This window comes from Nicotiana tabacum, chromosome 23 (assembly GCF_000715075.1).
Source record: "Nicotiana tabacum cultivar K326 chromosome 23, ASM71507v2, whole genome shotgun sequence".
Taxonomy (NCBI): Eukaryota; Viridiplantae; Streptophyta; class Magnoliopsida; order Solanales; family Solanaceae; genus Nicotiana; species Nicotiana tabacum.
Window position 1 is genome coordinate 78,606,146 of NC_134102.1, and position 7,091 is coordinate 78,613,236.

The window sequence follows — 7,091 nt, forward strand, 5'->3', positions numbered from 1 at the left end:
AATATTTAAATCATCGCGTGCCATTATTAACGTGCAACGCACGTTCATAAATATTAGTACTATATTAAAAGCACGAATCCCCTATCAAAATGTCGTTCGCCTTTTTTTGTCATGACCCCTAATTTCCCTCTGTAGGATGTCGTGATGGCACCTAGTCTCTAAGACTAGGTAAGCCTATCAATTATGCGGAATACAAAACTGAAACTCAAATCTCAACATATAAATAAATCAAATCGCGATTCAAATAGACACAACTCCCAAAACCAGGTAGAAATAAGTCACAAGCTTCTAAGAATTTATTCTAAGTGTCTTTATTCTAATAAATGTTATTGTAAGCAAACTCGGTCAAAGGAAAGAATCGATCCCACTTCCCTCTGAAGTCAATCACACATGCTTGGGGCATATCCTCCAAGATCTGAACTGTCCGCTCCGACTGCCCATCGATTTGCGGATGAAAGGCTGTGTTGAGCTCTACCTGTGTCCCCAACTCACTCTGTACTGCCCTCTAGAAGTGTAAAGTAAACCGAGGGCCTCTATCTAAAATAATGGAAACAGGCACACCATGCAACCGAACAATCTCCAGAATATAAATCTGGGCCAACCTCTCTGAAGAATACATGGTCACAACCGGAATGAAGTGTGCCAACTTGATCAACCTGTCGACAATGACCCAAACTGCATCAAACTTCCGCAAGGTCCGCGGCAACCCAACTACGAAGTCCATAGTAATGCGCTCCTATTTCCACACAGGTATAGTCATTTGCTGAAGTAGGCCACTTGGCCTATGATGCTCATGCTTAACCTGCTGGAAATTTAGGCACCTCGCTACATACTCAACTATGTCCTTCTTCATCCTTTAAGATTTGAATTGTCCGCTCCGACTTCCCGTCAGTCTGCGAATGTAAGCTGTGCTAAGCTCTACCCGAGTCTCCAACTTACTCTATACTGCCCTGCAGAAACTCAAAGTAAACTGAGGGCATCTATCTGAAATAATGGAGACAGGAACACCGTTCAACCAAAAAATCTCCTGAATGTAAATCTGAGTCAACCTCTATGAAGAATACATGGTAACAATTGTAATGAAATGTGCCGACTTGGTCAACCTGTCAATAATGACCCAAACTGCATCAAACTTCCGCAAGGTCCGCGGCAACCCAACTACGAAGTCCATAGTAATGCGCTCCTATTTCCACACAGGTATAGTCATTTGCTGAAGTAGGTCACTTGGCCTATGATGCTCATGCTTAACCTGCTGGAAATTTAGGCACCTCGCTACATACTCAACTATGTCCTTCTTCATCCACCGCCACCAATAATGCTGCCTCAAGTCGCGATACATCTTCGTATCACTTGGGTGCATAGAATACCGAGAACTGTGTGCCTCATCTAGAATCTTTTCCCTTAATCCATAACCATTAGGGACACATAGGCGAACCTGGAGTCCCATAACACCATCCACACCGATGGTAACCTCTTTGGAACCACCCTGTAGTACCGTCTCTATGTGAACCAATAAGTGCGGATCATCAAACTGACGAGCCTTGATCTGCTCGAATAGTAAAGACAGGGCGACAACGCATGCAAGAACTCGGCTGGGATATGAAATATCCAACCTCGCAAGTCTGTTAGCCAAGGACTGAATGTCCAAATCTAGTGGCCTTTCCTCCGCTAAAATGAATGTCAAATTTCCCATACTCCCCGCCTTTCTGCTCAAGGCATCCGCAACTATATTAGCCTTGCTCGGATGATAAAGGATGGTAATATCATAATCTTTTAGTAACTCAAGCCACCTACACTGCCTCAAATTGAGATCCCTCCGCTTGAACAAATGCTGCAAGCTGCAATAATCGGTGTAAACCTCACAGGACACCCCATAAATATAGTGCCTCCAGATCTTGAGAGCATGAACAATCGCGGCCAACTCCAAATCATATACATGGTAATTCTTCTCATGGGGCTTCAGCTGACACAAATCATATGCAATAACGCGCCCCTCCTGCATCAATACACAACCCAAACTAGCGCGCGAAGCATCGCAATACACAATATACATCCCTAAACCCGAGGGCAACACTAACACTGGTGCTAAAGTCAATGCGGTATTGGGCTTCTGAAAGATCGCCTCGCAATCATCGTACCATCGGAACGGAGCACCCTTTTGGGTCAATCTAGTCAAAGGTGCTGCAATAGATGAGAAGCCCTCCACAAACCGACAATAATAACCTGTTAACCCTATGAAGCTCCTGATCTCAGTCATTGTAGTAGGACGAGGCCAACTCTGAACTGCCTCGATCTTCTTGGGGTCTACCTTAATACCCTCGCCCGATACAACATGCCCCAATAACGCCACAAAATCCAACCAGAACTCACACTTGGAGAAATTAGCATATAGCCTCTGTTCCCGCAAGGTCTGAAGCATCACTCTCAAGTGCTACTCGTGCTCCTCCATGATACGCGAGTAGATCAAAATGTCATCAATGAAGACAATGACAAACGAATCAATATATGGCCTGAACATCCGGTTCATCAAATCCATAAATGCTGCAGGGGCGTTAGTCAAGCCGAAGGACATCACTAGAAACTTATAATGGTTATATCTAGTCAGGAAAGCCATCTTCGGAACATACGAATCCCGAATCTTCAACTGATGGTACCCCGATCTCAAGTTTATCTTAGAGAAAACCCTAACACCCTACAACCGGTGAAACAAATCATCAATATGCGGTAACGGGTACTTGTTCTTAATGTTAAATTTGTTCAACTTGCGGTAATCAATGCACATCCACATAGTCCCATCTTTCTTCTTCACAAACAACACCGGTGCACCCCAAGGCCACACACTCGGTCTGACGAACCCTTTGCTAGCAGCTCCTCAAGTTGTTCCTTCAACTTCTTTAACTCTTTCGGACCCATGCGGTATGGTGGAATAGAGATAGGCTTGGTGCCTAGAGCCAAATCAATATAGAAATCAATATCACGATCTGGTGGCATGCCTGGGAGATCAGAATGGAATACATCGGAGAAATTTCTGACTACGGGCACTGAATCAATCACCAGAGTCTCTATAGTAGTATCCCGAACATAAGCTAGATAAGCCAAACAACCCTTCTCGACCATGTGTCGAGCCTTCAGAAAAGAGATAACCCGACTAGATGTACTGACAGACGAACCCTTCCACTCCAATCTAGGCAACTCTAGCATCGCACTTACCCACCTGCCTTCTGCCTCTGGGTGGTCGGACGGCTGGTGGGGTAGCTGGTGCTGTAATCATAGGCTGCTGACCCTACTACACTGCCTTGCCCGGAAGCTTGGGGCCGAACCTCCGCACATGACTAAGATCCCTGCATTCGAAACAACTTCTCGGTACCGTAGACTGCTCACCTGAAGTTTGACCCTAATGGCGTGAATGCCCACTGGAGGATCCTTGAATAGATGGTGGGCAGTACGAACTCTGTGGCATGGCGCCAAAATATGGTCGCACTGGATCACCCTGAGGAGGTGGCAGTGCTGGATACGTGGGCCTTCTAGACTAACCCCTGCCCCCAGCCGGGGCGCCACTGAGCTCTCTAGAATATCAAAACATCTTATCCCTCGTTACCTGCTCTCGGCTCCACTGACAGACACCCTCGATCCTCCAAGCTATCTCCACAATTAGACCGTAAGAACTCCTCATGTCCACCTCCCGAGCCATGTTGGCCTGAGTACTTGAGTGCAAACTTGCAACAAACCTCCGCACTCTCTCTGCATTGGTAGGAAGTATCATAAGTGTTCGGCGAGACAACTCAGAGAATCTCGCCTCATAGTCGATCACCGACATCTAACCCTGCTGGAGCTGCTCGAACTGAAACCGACATATAATCTAATCTTGAGTGAGTTATGTGCCATGTATGTGTGAGGTTTGTGTCATTCTGTGCATTGCATTTGATGTCTAGAACTTGCCCCGTGTGTTTGCAAAGATAAATAGTAGTTTTATGAAGTCTCAAAATATAGGCATTTCTTTGTTGAGCCAGATATATGTGTTTACCCACCTAATTGTTATGTATCTTAGTTAACCCCGTTGAGCCTGCAATCTTGTTTCTTTGGCAACCACATTACAAGACTTACCTATTTGTTTGAATTGACCATCTATTTGAACCTTGTACCTCTCATGAGCACTTGAAATTGTTAAAGTTGAAGTGTGGGGTGATTGGTTTGGCTTTTGAGTGGAGCTATTGAAATAAGGAGAAAGGTGCACTGTTTGTAAAAATCAAGAGCCACTTGAATTGAAAAAGAAATAAAAAATAGTGTATTGTTGTGCAAAATATTCTTTGATAGTGGTGACTCCCGATGTAATTGTGCTTAAAGAAGTAACAAGTTGAAATATATTGATGTGAAGGTGGAGTTATGGTTTTACATAAGTGTGGAGTTTTGGAAGGTAAAGTGTATGTATTAAAGTGCTTAGGGAGGTGTAGTCACTCTTATATCTAAATGTATCCTACCCATCCCGCAGCTTGCATTACAACGAATTAAAGTCCTACTTGATCCTCGACTGAATGAGCTCAATTAGTAGAGTAGTACACTACGGGCAAGTCTATGGTTCATCTTTTGTGGCATATGAATGTTATTTTCTAGAGTGAGTGAATTCTTTCTATCTTGAGTTCCTAGTTGTTCTTAATATCTATTGTGTATGGAACTACTCTCGATTGTTGTGTGAGGGCACTTGATTCATGAAGGAAAGGTAATGTTGTTGACCTCTATGTTGGAGTAAGTGAGCGAGTTGTGAATAATGTGTGGTACTTTTGAGTCAAATATTGAGGTTAGGATGTTACACTATTGTGCTTAATCTATTTTAAATATTCTTGGTATGATGAGTTATGAGAGTTGTGTAATAGGGTCGTGTCTATATAAAGTGTAGTTTGATTGCTCGAGGATGAGCAATGGTTTAAGTGTGGGGTGTTGATGGTGGGATATAATTGCGTGTTTTAGTTGTTTATCGTACTCTAATTTACTGCACTTTAATTGAGTTTGAGCTTTAATCGCTAGTATTTTGCACTAATTATGTGTTTTATGCCTTGTAGGAGGGATTCCGAGCTATGTAGATGTTATGGAATGAATTCAAGCTATTCTGGAGCTTTGAAGTCTGAGTAAAATCCCAAGGATTAAGTTGGGATCGTGTTCGGGGATCAACGGACAATAGTGCACTTAACGAGAGAAATGATGAATTGAGTAGGAAGCCACCTAGGTGCGCGATCGCGCACTGGGCGCGCAAGTAGAGCAGTAGACTGGCCAAGGTGTGCGTTCATATGCACGAGCACACCTCCAGGTGCGCGGCCGCACACATCCTATTCCATAAATTGTCCTATTTCGCATAGAAAAAAGTGTTTTCGTCTGGGCCCGACCCTACTTGGTATATATGCATGGAAAAACGTTATTTTTGGGAGTTTTGGCACATCTAAGACCTAAGGAGGCTAAGGAGGAGTTGGAGAAGATGAAGCACAAGGAATTCATCATTCAATACTCACATTTATGTTTTTCTTTACATTAAGCATATTTTTGATGAATTGCTCCATATCTATGGAGTAGTTCTCTTTAGAGTTTGATGGATTTGGTGTATTGATACTTGTTTGTGGATATTAACTCTAGGCTTATGTATTGAATCATTGTGGATGATTTAATTGTTGCATCTATATTCACTTGATCATGTAATCGAGAGAGGCATAACTTGTGATATCCTTGCATTATATTTTATTGGGTGAATTCAGTAATTCTTTTAGTAATTGGAAGAGGCTAGTTGAATTGTTGATTAAACCTAGTTAGGAGGATAATCGAAAGAGGTTCTCCTAAAGACCAATCCACTACGAATTCTTGCATATCTTCACCGAACTTAATTTAGTTCATCTTGTGAGGTTGAGACTTAATCGAGAGAGGAGTTTCTACTAAACGTTTGAACTAATAATTGAGTGAATCCGAGAGACTCACTTGAACATTAGAAGTGAATTATCTAGAGTTAAATCCCAGACAATATTCTTACACCTATCCTATCAAAACTCTATTTTCTCCCACTGATAACTGTCTTTGCTTGCTTCTTGTTCGCTTGTCATTAGTCAATAACCGTAAATTCTTAGTTAATTGTATTTTTTAATCACGCAATTCTAAACTGTTGATCATCTTGGATAGAAACCAAGCTATAAACTAGGCATGAACAACTTTGAGGTCATCCTAGGCATGGACTGGTTGACTCCATATCATGCCATCCTTGATTGCCTTGCCAAGACTGTTAGCTTGAAAATGCCAGAGTTGCCTAGATTAGAGTGGAAGTGTTCGTCTATCAGTACATCTAGTCAGGTTATATCTTTTTTGAATGCTCGACACATGGTCGGGAAGGGTTGTTTGGCTTATCTAGCTTATGTTCGGGATACTACTACAGATACTCCGGCGATTGATTTAGTGCCCGTGGTCTGGGAGTTCTTCGATGTTTTTCCTTCTGATTTTTCAGGCATGCCACCAGATCATGATATTAAATTTTGTATTGATTTGGCTCCAGGCACCCAACCTATCTCTATTCCATCATACCGCATGGATCCAAGAGAGTTAAAAGAATTGAAGGAATAACTCGAGGAGTTGCTAGCAAAGGTGTTCGTCAGACCTAGTGTATCACCTTGGGGTGGACCAGTGTTATTTGTGAAGAAGAAAGATGGGATTATGCGGATGTGTATTGATTACCGCCAGTTGAACAAAGTTACCATTAAGAACAAGTACCCGTTGTCGCGTATTGATGATTTGTTTGACCATTTTCAAGGTGCCAGAGTGTTCTCTAAGATCGACTTGAGATTAGGGTACCATCAGTTGATGATTCGGGATTCCAGTGTTCCGAAGAATAGTTTCCATACTAGATATGGCCATTATGAGTTTCTAGTGATGTCCTTCGGCTTGACTAATGCCCCATCGACGTTTATGGATTTGATGAACAGGGTGTTCAGGCCATATATTGATTCATTTGTCATTGTCTTCATTGATGACATTTTGATCTACTCACGTAGCATGGAGGAGCATGAGCAGCATTTGAGAGTGATGCTTCAGACCTTGCGAGAACAAACGTTATATGCTAAGTT